This window comes from Parasteatoda tepidariorum, chromosome 8 (assembly GCF_982258835.1).
Source record: "Parasteatoda tepidariorum strain Cologne lab strain chromosome 8, Ptep-v5.0, whole genome shotgun sequence".
In the NCBI taxonomy this organism is placed as follows: Eukaryota; Metazoa; Arthropoda; class Arachnida; order Araneae; family Theridiidae; genus Parasteatoda; species Parasteatoda tepidariorum.
Genome location: NC_141762.1, coordinates 20,838,534 through 20,853,650, shown reverse-complemented (window position 1 = coordinate 20,853,650; position 15,117 = coordinate 20,838,534). Strand labels below are relative to the sequence as shown.

The 15,117-nt window shown below is 26.1% G+C and overlaps 1 protein-coding gene across 1 annotated transcript in view; it reads right to left on the bottom strand.

The window, feature by feature from the left end:
- Window positions 1-15,117, bottom strand: part of LOC107438948 (protein rhomboid) — a 315,987-nt gene that overhangs the window by 176,471 nt on the left and 124,399 nt on the right. The gene's annotated exons all lie outside the window — the stretch shown is intronic.

The following is a 15,117-nucleotide window of genomic DNA, read 5'->3' as shown; positions in this document are numbered from 1 at the left end:
ATAATATATTTTTCTCTGATATAGATCGCACGACCGTGGGGCCGTATGTTGGAGTGGTTTGTTACTCCTCTGAATACATTAAGTTAACAGAATTAAGTTTCGGTCGTGTGGTGGCAACAGACATTTTCTTTTCAGATAACGTAAGTGACGTCATCCGTGCATATGATTATGGAATCTGTATATAAAGCATGCATTGTTGTAAGCATGTGGTTCTTGTCAACTTCCTGTCTTGTCTCTTCACTATGTCACGTCACTGTGTTGTTGTTTCCGGTGACGTACCAACATTTTTGTTAAGATATATTTATGTTTAAATATCTTCAGTTGTACGCTGTATCGAGATGGTACTGTATGAAATAAAGAAATGTTTAAATCTCCAAGTTTCTTTATGTGAGTTAACACTTTCACTCAATACTGTGCTACTCCGCTAACGCATCAATAGTTTAACCAGCGCCGACACCGCGCACCTTCGATCCCAACGTAGGCTAATCCAAGTGGTCACCCACCCGCTTACTGACCACAGCCAGTGATGCCTGACTTTAGTGTTTTACTGGGAGCCGTGTCTTTGCAAGCAGTCCACTGCGGGACTTAGGAAATTTAATAAATCTATTAGTATCTATAGAAATGTTATTATATCTTAAATTAATTGAATTAAGTTTATTTGCAATATTGATATGCTTATTAAAAAAATAAATAAAAAATAAATAGCCTGTAAATCTCTACGTAAACTTCTCTTGGATAATAATATCCCGATTGGATTTATAGAGAGGTATCAGATTCAGTAAAGGAATGCTTTCCGACGCGAAGTTGTGCATAGCATTAAGCTATAGAAGGGCCATCCAAGCATCGAATGTTCGATTAAATCACTTTGAAGCATAATCGGGTGCCATTCTGTATTTCCAATCATTCTATTAAACTTAATTATTATGGAGTAATTTAATTGCTATGAAGTGTATTTATATATTAACTTTAGAGTTTACAGAATTTATTTTTATTTTCATCATAGAAAAATCTTTACACTCATAGTCTAATACTCGAGCTTGGACTACACACTAATTTGGTACTCGAACCTACAACTTTCTAAATTCATCCGAAAAATTACGTTTCCTATCTGGCAATTTATGCACTTCGACTTCCATTATCAAGATTACGGTATATAGTCTTCCAATCAAAGTATAAAATTGATTTAAGCACATTTTAAGAAGAAAAAAAAACTTAATAATAGCTAAAAATGGCGAATCGCTAAAAGCAGCTAAATTCAAATTTATATTGTGTAAACAATTTAAATAAGAAGTTAGAAAACAAAAAACAAGCAAAAACGAAATTCTAAAGATATGTATGTTAGTAAAAACAGCACTTTATCAGGGGAGACACTGTCTGCTAACACACTAGAGGCTTTCTGTAATCAGTAGCTAAACCACAAACTAACTGAGCACCGAGGCCCCATAATGGATAAACTATAAATAAGAAAATGCAATCAAAAATTCAAATATTGAAATATAGATGAAAATTCAATGATACAAAAAAACAAAAAAAACTTAAGTCAATTTCTTGTTTTCTTCTGATTTGCTGTTGACTTCTTTTTTTCCCCTTGTTTGCGGAAATTTACCACTAACCGCAGAAACTGCTCCCGCACTAACTGTATGGTAATGCCCCTCCCCACGATGAAGCTATCATGTATGTCAGTATATCCACTTTAATTTCTTTTTAGTATTTTTCCTTTTTGATAGTTAAGTTCTTATATTCTTTAGTGCTTTTCATAAGGTGATATTTAGTATGTTATTTCGTGTTATTGTTTTTCGATTTTCTCCTGCTGTATTGCTCCTTTTAGTTTTCTTATGAAGTAATAACTTATTTTATTTCATCTTAAACTATTTTTCTTCAAAAATTCTTTTAGTTGTGACATTAGCAGCTTGGAGATAATGCAACTCGGAATTTTATATTTATATACTTTATATTATAGTTATATTTTGCATTGGCTATATTAATACAATATTAGAAAGCACTCTTTTTTATAGATATAATCGTGTGAGCTGATGATGTGATATTTAAATCCTTTCCTTATTTCATTTTTCGACTTTGTAGATTTTAAAATTTTTTTAAATTTTTAAATATTTTTATAAAAAATATTTTATCTACTCATAACTTTTTTTTCTTTCCTTTAAAAAAATTTATTTAATTTTTTACCATCAATTCTTCTTATTTTGAACTTTTTTTGTGGGTTCTATGTACTTGCTTAAAGTTAATATCTTTCATATATTTAAAGTTATATGAAAGTAGTTTTGACTATGCACTACTTTAAAAGTAACAGTGCCACAAAGGAGTTCTCTTTTGGGCCTACCTGGCAGAACAGTACTCCCCTCGAAACGCTGTGCAAAGCCTGGAGGTAGCGGGTTCGAATCCCTCTCTTACCCTGGATGAATCTTCGTGCTGTCCTTCTCTGTATTGTGCTATCCAAGGCCGTAGCCAGGATTTTTTTTCGGGGGGGGGGGATGTGGTAAGAAGCAAGGACGGTTTCAGACATGCAAAGTAGGGGGAAAATATTGTAACAAATATTGTTTATTCTGTTGTTTGCAAAAGTTAAACTAATAATTAAGAAATATTACATAATAATTATTTTTCACTTAATATTACATAATAATTATAATAAATTTGTAAACAAAGTTTACAAAGACATGCGACGGGGATTTAAAGAAAATTTTTCGATGACTTTTTTAGGACAAACCGGAATATCCCGAAATATGCTTAATAAAGTTAGTTAATAAAAGGTTTGATTCGACAGTTTTTGTTTTTGTTTTTACTTAGAGGCTCAAAGAAAGACTAAAACGTTTGAATCCCAGAATTTCGGGGGGGGGGGATTTGTCCCGACGCCCCCCCCCCTGGCTACGGGCCTGGTGCTATCTGTTCTTCTATTTGACAAAGGTTTACAAACCTAAATAAAAGGCTTACGATATATCAAACTAATTATTTTTAATTTTCTTTATTAATCTTTATTCTTTTATTCTTTTTTCTCCTTATTGTGTGGAATATACAAATATATATATATATATATATATATATATATATATATATATATATATATATATATATATATATATATATATATATATATATATATATATATATATAATAACAGGGCTACATCCTTATCATCATTGTTGTATTCAGCTTTAATAATTCAGTCGTAAGACATAATAAGTTCTCAAAAGGTTTATTTAAAGGTAGGCTGGTGTTTATAACAGTTCACATCCCTACTCCACAAGGGAGAGGGTATGGACAAAACTCCGGATAGTTCCGGCATATCTTTTATGGAACACGTTATTCAACAAGAGACATGCGAAAACCATCGTTCTCTCATTAAATACTAATAGAAAATGAGTAAAAAGGCTCAGTCTAGTAACCTTACGCATTAAGGAGAATCATTTAATGCTTCCTAATATGGAAGTGAAAGAGGAACAAGATTCTAAAAATAACTCCTCCTTTGAAATATAAATCTAATTATAATTCAGTGGTATGTTTTCAGCCTTGAAGACCCAAAATAGAATTTCTACACCTATTCTTTACCAAAAACATTTTATGAAAACGAAAGAGTTTTAATGGTTTTATTAATACAAAAGTATTTATATATTTTTGTATTATATATATATATATATATATATATATATATATATATATATATATATATATATATATATATATATATATATATATATATATATATATATATATATATATATATATATATATATATATATATAGGTAGATTAGATAGATAGATAAAAATAATAAAGGGAACTATAATTCTGTATCATGCATTTCAATTTGTAAATTTTTAATCAATCAAAACCATAAAAATATAGATGGTAAGAAGTACATTTAAAATTCAAACATAAAAATGCAGGAAAAAAAAGAATATCAAAGAAGAGATTTTTTTTTAAAAAAAAGAAGAAAAAACTAAATTCAGTATTTTAAATAAAAGTAAACGAGTCTAAATCTTTGCTTGTTTAGTAAATAAAATATGTTTATAATGCCGCCAGCACACAGGAAGTTATGAAACACGTTAACATGTTGCGCATTTTCAAAGAAACGTAAAATTCAAAGGAGGGAAGTTTTTCAGTTGAGTTTACCCAATGCAAATTTTGTTCTTGAAAATCACATTCGTGTCTCTGAAGGTTTACAATTCATAAATAAATTCCATTAAGGAAAAGAATTCCTTTATTCAGAATTTACCGAACTAAACTTTTAAAGGTAAGCAAGCAAATAGACAAACATTTACATAAAATGGATTTGCTTTCATGATAGAGTATTTATAACTTTACTTATTACTTACAATCTTTAGATATTTCGAATGTTTCATGTTTAGATCTTTTGAAATATTTCTTATTTCAAGCCGTTATTTCTTTTTCCCCTTGTGACTATGCTTTATTTTTCGTTTTTTTTTTTACTGGTTAAAATATAAATGTTAACATTGACTAAAAATAAATTAAAGCAAAACATTTTGTTGTATTTTCTAACTGAAAATTATGTGTGTAAGAAAAAGGCATTTGTTTGGATGATGGAATAAGTAAAGTATTAAATTCTAAAAAAATTGCTTAAATGTAAAGTATATATACACAATTTTTTTTAGTAAATAAAAAAACAAACAACGAAGCTGTCTAGACAACAAGTTGAAAACAGAGTACACAGAGTGTGCTCTATAAAAAAAAATTTATATTACGGGAAACTTCTGGCAGCAAAGTTTCCAGAGAATATCAGTATACTACAAAAAAAAAAGCGGCAAAAATTTTCTGTAACAAAACATTACAGAAAATACTTGTATGCACCAGATATTTTCTGTACGTCAGGGTACGGCAGAAAAATTGGTATGAAGCTAGGTTTGCGTTTAACGAAATTTTTATAATTATGATTAGTTTTTTAATCATTTCATTTTTTGTGTGAATTGTGTAATTGAAAACCTTCACGTCTGAAGAATCGTTAGAAACTTATTATTATTATTTTTTCATCGTTAAGGTCTGACATCCCAAAGCAGGAATCGAACCCAGTACCATCCTGGTATGGGACAAACTCTTTGTCAACCATACATTCGGTCTGTATCGGTTTCTATGCATCAGATTATTTGTTGCCGCTTTGATGCGGTATTTTTCATTCATATTCGAAGCTGAAAAATTCTGTACTCACCCTATAGAATCTGTATCAGTGGTTACAGATTTAATTTGCCAACAGAAAAAAATTTCTCTTTTAACAGATTACGATGTAGTTTAACGGTAACTTTCTGTAATTTTAGAGAACAGATATTTTCTGTAGGAAAGTGTTAAAGAATTATTATATATTTTAACAAAATTTTTTTACAGTGAGAGCTTTCAATGAAACCAGCTGAATCTTACCTTATAACCGAAAAAAGCTGATACAGATCATTAGATCAATAGAAAATAAGTAAAAAGCAAATTATTAGTTCGAAAGTCATTCAAAGCTTTATATAAAAGCTACAGAAAACTGCCAAGAGCAGCGGTTGTCAATTTTCTTCATATATGGAACCGCTTTTTTCGGTGAAACACCGACTTAATAAATAAAATTCATAATGAGCTTTGAATATACTAATAAAAAAACTAATAACTATTTTGGAAACATTTAATGTGAAGAATGAAATATTTTCATCATTTTATCACTATTAGTCTTAAAATTATTTTTATGTCATATAGTTAAATTCACAGGTCCGAAGGCATTTTTTCTTTGGGATTGTATTGGTTGAAACTTGATAAAAATAAGTTATATTATGGTTCTCGAAAGTGAATTGAAATAAACGTTGAGAATAGTTTAACATAAAAACATAATTCTTTATTCTTGAATTTTATTATTTTATTAAGAATTGAAAATTTCGATGAGAAATGATGATGGATTTTTTTTATATATGAATACCTTTTCATAGTTTATTCAATATATTGTTAGAGGAAAATATGTCTATTTTTAAATTGGGCTATTTTGTTTTTAATTGGATTTTAATTAAATAATTTCTCTTAAATAACCGAAATATTAAGCAAATTATCGATTATTGATTGGATATAATTAAAATTACAAGCTTTGAAGAATCAAGAAAAAGACCTAACTTTCGGAACCCCTTTGATTGTTCAACGGTTCCCTAGGGTATCACGGAACACTTTTTGGAAACCGTTGATCTAGAGCAGTGGTTTCCAACTGGCGGCTCCGGCCTGCGAAGTTTTTTTTTTGTGGTCCGCGAACTATCGGTTGTCATTTTTTTGCTGACAATTTTCGCAAAAAATCTACATAGGTTTAAATTACTTTTCTCGTTAATAAAAACCTAATTTCTTCGTTTCTGTGAAATTTATCATACCAACGGTGCAAAAAAAATTATTTCTCAGGTTTTGCATCCAAGAAAATACTTATTCAAATACAAAAATAATCGTGTATGTTGCTCTTTTTTATTTCCTTTTTTTGTATTTTGTGAATATAATTTAGCATGTGTGTATCAGAAATTTTCTCGAAGAAATTCCCCGATTTAACTTTTCGAAACCACTCATTTTGAACAAAAATATTTACACACACATTTGTAAATTTAAAATGTAAATATCTATTCTCTGGTGGTTGCAGCAGACAAAGCGGGCAGCGGTGTGCTACTATATAATACCAACCTTTTTTAAGTTTTATATCTTAACAATTAGATATCTGTTGCACATTAATTGTTTAATACATAGGTGCATATTAAAGTTATTGTAGCCCGAATTTATATTATTTATTTAATATTTTAAAAATATTAATTATAACAATTAAATAATTTTAAAAATCCATTTCTTATTTTAATTTGTAATTCAATACTTTTGTTTTGTACAACTTGGTAAAAATATGACAGTAATATTTAATGTTCCTTCAAACATGAAAGAGCCCTATATAAAATTTTGATGAAGTTGCAGCTCGCCATTTGATTTGTGTTTTTAATTGTGGTCCCCGGCCTCATGTAAGTTGGAAACCCCTGATCTAGAGTATACAATCACCAAACTTTAACTGCCCTCCATTCATGGTTTTCGAACATGGTTTTATCAACTAAAAATTTTTCAAAATATATTTTTCATCTGTTGAGGCACCGTTTAGGTAATTAGGTTTTAAAATTAATATATATATATATATATATATATATATATATATATATATATATATATATATATATATATATATAGTATTATTTATTTTTTCGTTAATGGGAGCTCTTGTGTTATGTAGAAAAAACTTAATTTATTCTAACTTCAAAATAAAGTAAGACTAGACATAGAAATTTTAAAAAAATGAAACTATTATATTGCTTGAAAAAATAAATGCATTTAATTAAACATAATTTAATAGAAAATTCAAAAATATTTTGAATTCATTAACAATAAAATAGGAATAAACAGGGAATTAAAGTAAATAAATAAATAAATGAATAATAACATATTGCATGACTAAATAAAATAATTTAATTAAATATTTTTTAAAAATTTAAAAAAATTTAAATTTTTTAAAAGAAATTTATGAATGCTTTTCTTTTTCGCAAATATTATTAAATTTGATTTACTTTTGATTTATCTTTTTATTTTTAGGATCGTTCGCGCTGTGTAAATGTAAACAATACTTAATTAATTTTAACTTCAAAATAAAATTGTTCTAGACAAGAGGAATTTAAAAAAATAATAAAAACATTATATTGCATAAAATAAATAGAAGCACTTTATAAAAGTTTTTTAAAAATAGAAAAATGTAAATTTTTGTGAAAAATTTTGAAAATACACAGGAAGCATGCAAAAAAAATTTTTTTTAAAGAAAAAAATAAAAATTATTAAATATAATAGCTTTTAAAATATTTAACAAAAATTAAAAAGTTTGAAAACGAAATGAGGAAAAGATATAACCTCGTCTCATATATATATATATATATATATATATGAGATATATATATATATATATATATATATATATATATATATATATATATATATATATATATATATATATATATATATATATATATATATATATATATATATATATATATATATATATATGATATATATATATATATATATATATATATATGAGATATATATATATATATATATATATATATATATATATATATATATATATATATATATATATATATATATATATATATATATATATATATATATATATATATATATATATATATATATATATATATATATATATATATATATATTTATGTATATATATTTATGTATATATATTTATGTATATATATTTATGTATATTTATGTATATATATATATTTATGTATATATATATATGTATATATATATATATATATATATATATATATATATATATGTATATATATATATATATATATATATATATATATATATATATATATATATATATATATATATATATATATATATATATATATATATATATATATATATATATATATATATATGTATATATATTTATATATTTTTATATATAAATATATATATATATATATATTTATGTATATATATTTATATATATATATTTATATATATTTATATATATATATTTATATATATAAAACACAATAAAGAGTCAAAAAAGAATATAAAAATATAAAAGAGAAGAGATTACAGAAGGAAAGAAATTAAGAAAAATAATGAGTTTTATACATATAAATTAACTCTTATTTCTAAAAACATTTATTTAAATACTATTTTCAATCAAATGAATAGAATTGAAAAAAAATTGTAGTAATGTTTAGTTATCCAAAAAAAGAAATCTACTAACTCTTCCAAAATTTGATAAAAACAATGAATATCCAACTAATATAATTAACTTCGATATAAATTAATTAATTGAATTAGTTGTATGTTATAATTATTAATAAATTTTTAAAAAAAATTCTTTATTAACTAAATTTATATTTTTACCATGTGCAAATCCGATTCAGGCTAATCCGTGGATAAAAGTCTTCTAATAATTAATAAAAAAAAAATTTGCCATTTGCAAATGCGATATTAATAATTAATAAAAAAGAATTAATAAAAAAGAATTAATAAAAAATATTATTTAATAAAAAAATCTAATAATTAATAAAAAAAAATTTTTTTTCAAAAAATTTTTCAAACTTTTTTTTCAGTCAATTTTTTATTCTATAAATGTTAATAATTTCTCTAAAGTTCATCAAAGTTAAAATTTTATAGTTAAAATTCAACCTTATTAAACATAAACTTTGTATTTTCCAGTATAATATTATTACCACGCGCATCCACTTTCGGCCAGTTCAAGGTAACTAACAAATCAAATGCGCTCCAAACTAATCAACTCCAAAATAAATATTTTGCGTCTGGTGCATACCATTATACCATTTTCAATTAGAAAACATAATTATTTCCTGTCAATGTTAACATTTTGTAATTATACTAGAATTAGTCCAAAAAAATTATCAAAAGAATTTATCAATCAAATATTATAAATTCATTTTTAAATTTGAATAAATATATTGAACTTCGAGACTGAGAATCGCCCCGGAGAAAACTTTTAATTAAGTTGTGTTTTACGCGCCTTTTAAGAGATGAATTGATTGTTGAGACAAACTAACTAACTTTTCCCCCTCACAAAACTTATCAGAAAATAAATAGATTTGTTTAGTGCAGCAATTATCAGTAACTTATTATCTAAACTGTTTAGTCCCTTGCATTCAAAGAAGCTAATAAAGGAACTTAATTAGATTTTGGATGTCATCGACTTTTAGGGGAGTCTCTTTCTAATTAGTTTTCTTGATGTTAATGCCGCCAAATTAATGCCTTGTCCTTGTTAAAGATTAGAATCATGTTGATCAGCTGATTCGGTGTGTAAAACTTTATTTACTTCTGTTTTGATCTCTAGCCAATTGAATTGGATTGAATTTACTCAGACAAATGAAGCATATTTTCTTTCCATTGTTTCGTTAAATTAAAAAGAAAAAAACTGAAAATATGTTATGTTGCAATTGGGATGAATTTTTTATTCTTATGAGAAGACAAGTACTGCATTATAAATTAGTTTTTGTTTGAAGATATGCCTATGCTTTTCATGTATTTCTGATTCAGTAATTATTCATGGATCCGGGATAGCCTGGTTGGTAGGGCGTTGGGCCCATGTCCAAGTAGTGGTCAGTTTGATCCCCGCCGGCCGAGGACTCCCCATGTAGTAAATGGTGACTGGTGCACATTAAATCTGTTGGGTCATAATATCCTGCATGTTCCCATAACAAATCATACCTCTGGGGGTATTGAATTGGAGCTTGATCGTTCTCTGGTTCAGATCAAAATTACGATCTGTGGATGAATGAATGGTTATATGTATGGGTCTACCCTATAAAAGGGCAGGGACGTGTGTATGGCTGAAGACGTATTTCTAGCCGTAAATGGAGTAACTGAAAAACGAGAAACGCACCCTCCGCTTTAAATTCGCTTGGCTTAACCAAGCAGGATTGCTGGCACTGGCAAGTGACATTAGAAACAACAACAATTATTTATAGACGATCATAGATAATAAGTAACTTACAATCTGACATGTAACTGTTATATCAAAACCGATTACAGCACTTCCTTATATTTTGTTTTATAGTTAGTTTTATAGAAATTTTATTTTTCTGTTCAAATTACTTATTATTATTATCATCATAATAATAATAATGAAAGAAGACGAGTTTTTGATTTTTTTAAAATTGGTTGCAATGGAATTGTAAGCCATACAAAATGCTGATGTAATTAAAAAAAGTGAAAAAAAAACATTATTTTTTAGGATTAAATAAAATAATAAGAAATACAAAAGTTTTTTCAAGATTCCACAAAGTGATAAAAAGGAAGAAATTTTTTTTTCAAGACTGCATAAAAAAGGAGGCAAAATATTACTTAATATTCCATATAAGTAACAGTTCAATGTAACAAAAAAGACTAACAGTTTTTAAAACCTTCATAAAATGATGACAAAAAGACAAGCAGTAATAAAATAAAATAAAACAATTATATTAATATTACTTAAATAGCAAAACAAATTGTTCTTAAAAACTCTATAAATTATAAGAAAACGACACATTTTTTTCAAAGGGCAAATAAAAGAGTAAAAACAAGACACTCTTTTAAATTTGAAATTTTTTCAATTTACCAAAGCAAACTATTGATACATTTTTGAATATGAATGAAAAAACTTCTTTTTTTGGATTTATATTATTTTTATTATTTTTTGGATTATTATTATTCTTTTGGATTTAAGTACAAATAATCAAAAAAACTTTTTTAGTAACCATTAGACAGTATTTGGTAATTAAAAATTCCAAAATATATTTTTGCTTGCGATTAGAGCATCAGGAATATAAAGGCACCGGTGTCCCTTCTGCGTCTAAGGATTAAAATGACAACAATTAAAAAACCTTTTCGGAAAACTTCATAAAAAAGGTAACATAAGAGATAACTGTTATTCCAAACGGCATAAAATGAAAATAAAAATGGTCAAATTGTTACTCAAAAATCCATAAAATGAAAACAAAAATAAACAAATTGTTCTTTTGGACTCCATAAAACATGAAATAAAACACATAAAACATCAAATAATAAAGGAACAAATGCAAAAAATTGCTAGAATCTATTACATTTTTTATTTATTTTATATAAATTTTGTTTTTTGTAGTTATGGTATGTAAGAAGAAAATTTTTTGAAATTTAAAAAAATAAAATGTGTAAACATTTTTTATAAATTAAAATGCTTTTCCACTTTATTAATAATAACATCAAATTTAATTATCATATTTATTTACAAATATTTTTTATCTATTTGTCAATCCTTGAGGATATATAAAACGTTGTATTTCCAGAACCATTATTTTTTTATAGGGATATAAATTATTTGTTTTAAATACATTTTATTTTTAACACTTAATATGAATTTTATTTATGACACAATAAATAGGTGCATATGAGTTCTATTTGTATCATGCTTGAACGAGAGGAATGGAGTTCACGATAGCACTTTTATACTCATTCAAATATTTTAGTTCGCGGACTCAATGTTTTATTGTCAAGGATTCTAAAAGCATATATTAAAGGTGATCATAACGTAACACCATGCATTTTTTTCAAAGCATATATTAACACGTGTGTAGAGTTTTACATAAAATTTAAAATTTTATTTTATATCAGTTTCAGAACTTGCACCCTTTTTGCGTTTAACATGTTCTCTAATCTGCAGAAGTTTAACGCAGAGTGTCTAAATAAGTGTTATCAATAATAATCATAGATAGCTGTATAAAAAAAATTTTACATTTTCCCGAAAATAGGTTCTACTTTATTATTCGAAGGAATCCAACCAATAGTTTTCAACAGCTATAGATTGCTTCACTAAGGAAAAAGAAAATTATCAAAATTACTAAAATATGGTAAAATTTAAGGTTTTTCTGGCTCCATGAGAACACCAAAAAGCTCAATAATATTTTTGCAACAGTTTGGGAATGATTTTGGTAAAATTAAGAATAAAATATGGTTTTACAATACGTGATAAAATTTGGCAAACGTTTTAAAAATCAGTAATTTTAACATGATACGTTAGAGCATGACGAAAAATTCATTTACTTTTCAGTTTTGCATTTTTTACTAATTGTGTAGTAATAAGAACTATAATTTTGATAACCAAAATTGCCGGTAAACTATTACCATACGAACGAAAAAATTACTAAATAAAGGGTTTAAATACCGTATATTTTATTTTTCATTACCGGAAATATTTTTTTTTTATCAGAAATGTCATTACCATGCAGTACAGAATTTTTACCAGATTTTTTTCTCCGTATTTTATTAAGAATATAAAACAAAGTAATAGCTAACACTAGTTTCTTTTAATTTAATAATTGTTTTTAAAATTATAATTATATTGATAACAAAAATTTTGTGAGTAAATAATTAGGAATAGCTATAAAAACTTTAGAATCAAAGAATTTTCAATACTCGAGAAAAAGTTTTGTTTCATCCAATTATCAATTTTCTTTACGAGCTTTTGATTGCTCACATCAAAAGTACAAAACAAAGTAACAGTTAAAACAAATTTTTATTTATTTAATGATTACTTTTAAAATTAATATTATATTGCTAAACAATTATTTGAGTAAATAATTACGAATAGCTATAAAAACAATGTCTTTTGAATTTTCAATACTCGCGAAAAATTTATTTCCATCCAATTATCCTTTATTTTTCACTAGCTTTTGATTACTCACATCAAGAGCATAAAACAAAGTAGCAACTAAAACAATTTTTTTATTTAATGATTATTTCTAAAGTTAATACCATGTTAATAGGGGACTCTTGTAAACATTGCTTAAACATGTTTTCGGCCACTTTGAACTCCTCTCCACTCCTCATTATCCCTCCCATGCTTATTTTTAAAAAAGTTGGACTCCCCTCTCCCTCGCTTCAACTTTGACTTTTATTGTAAAAGTCTAATCTTAGGATTATTCAATAGATAGCATAAAACAAATTTGCGTAAAATAAATGTAAATTTTAATTCATATTATAAAATTTTATCATGAAAAAAATTTAACTACACTTCCCCTACTAGTTTTTGATAAAAGCGGTGACTTATACTGTAAAAATGTAATTTTAGGATTAAATTCAAATAGATTTAACTTTGCATAAAACAAAATGTAGGTTTTAATTCATGTTATAAAATTTTGATGAAGTTGGAAATACTGCCCTCTCCCCTGGCTTCATATAGAAATAACTGCATAAAACAAAATTAAAATTTTAATTCATTTTAAAATAAAATTGAGATGAATATTTTGTGTTCTATTCTTCTTTGTTCTTTAGGAATTCTATTCCTTCGAAGTCCTTAGTGTTTTCCTTCCGTGGTAATGACCCTTGACCTCTGAAACTTTTCGAAGAATTGTTTTTACTCCCTTCAAATTTAACTTTCATCCCGAATTTGAAACTTTCCCACGTAGTGCTTTCGTTAGTTGCTTATGTAATATTTGAACGGACCCTAACTATTAATTGAATAAATTATGATTATAATATATAGCTATAAGACAATGGATCACGATAGCTATATATAATATCTAATCAGTAGGGGAGAGTGGGTTAATTGTAACAGGGTACGATTGTAACAGAGCAAAAATTTCGAGTGTCGGGTTCTAGATTTGGTTCCTAGGTGGCGCACAAGGTGCATTTAATAAATCTACATGTACACCCCTACTGGCAATCATTTTTATGTACTTTTGCAAGAGTTACATCACAAAAGATATTTTCACGCTACGTAAGTACTTTTTTTGGTATTAGAATATTATATTGTAACGAAGTAATTTTGTTTAAACAAATAAAAAATTTTAACCGAATATGTAAGTGGGCACCTTAATTAACATTTAAATAAAAAAAATTAGCTTTGTTAATTAACTAGCACTGTTTTTAACAAACGAAGCTGAAATGGCGTCTTGGGGACGTTTGTAACAATAAGTAAAGGGCCGATTGTAACAGCTAAAAATAAATAATCTTATGTTTACAAACCATTACTTAACTCTTTAAGAACCACCAATAGTTTCCTATATCATTTAGATTGTGTTGCATGTGCATTATTTTTTTGTCACCTTTCACAGCATAAATTAAAATTTTTAACCCCTTAAAATTAAAAGTTTAACTCTTTAGGTCTCTGCTCTTTATTATTTTTACTCCTAAAATATCACTACTATTTTGATCAATAAAAAAATATATCACAACTATGATAATATGTATAATTAACTATGTTTTAGTTGAATTTATGAACTGTTACAAATGACCCCATAAGTGGGGACAGTTGTAACAAGTGCAGGACTGTCAAAAATTGTTAATAACTAATATAATAACATTTAAAATAAGGTTTTTTTTTCTAGTAGAGGATAGTCTACTTTACTCGTCTGTCAATTAATACTCATAATATATTGGACTTTTTGTTAGTTAAAAATAGTTAAGTAAAAAATATTACAATTAACCCCACTCTCCCCTATATTTTAAATTTTCTCAAAAGTGATTCGATCAAGCATCCATTAATTTTCATTATGTATACACAGTTCATATCGAGAATGTAAAGCCAAATATTCTTCATTAATTATTA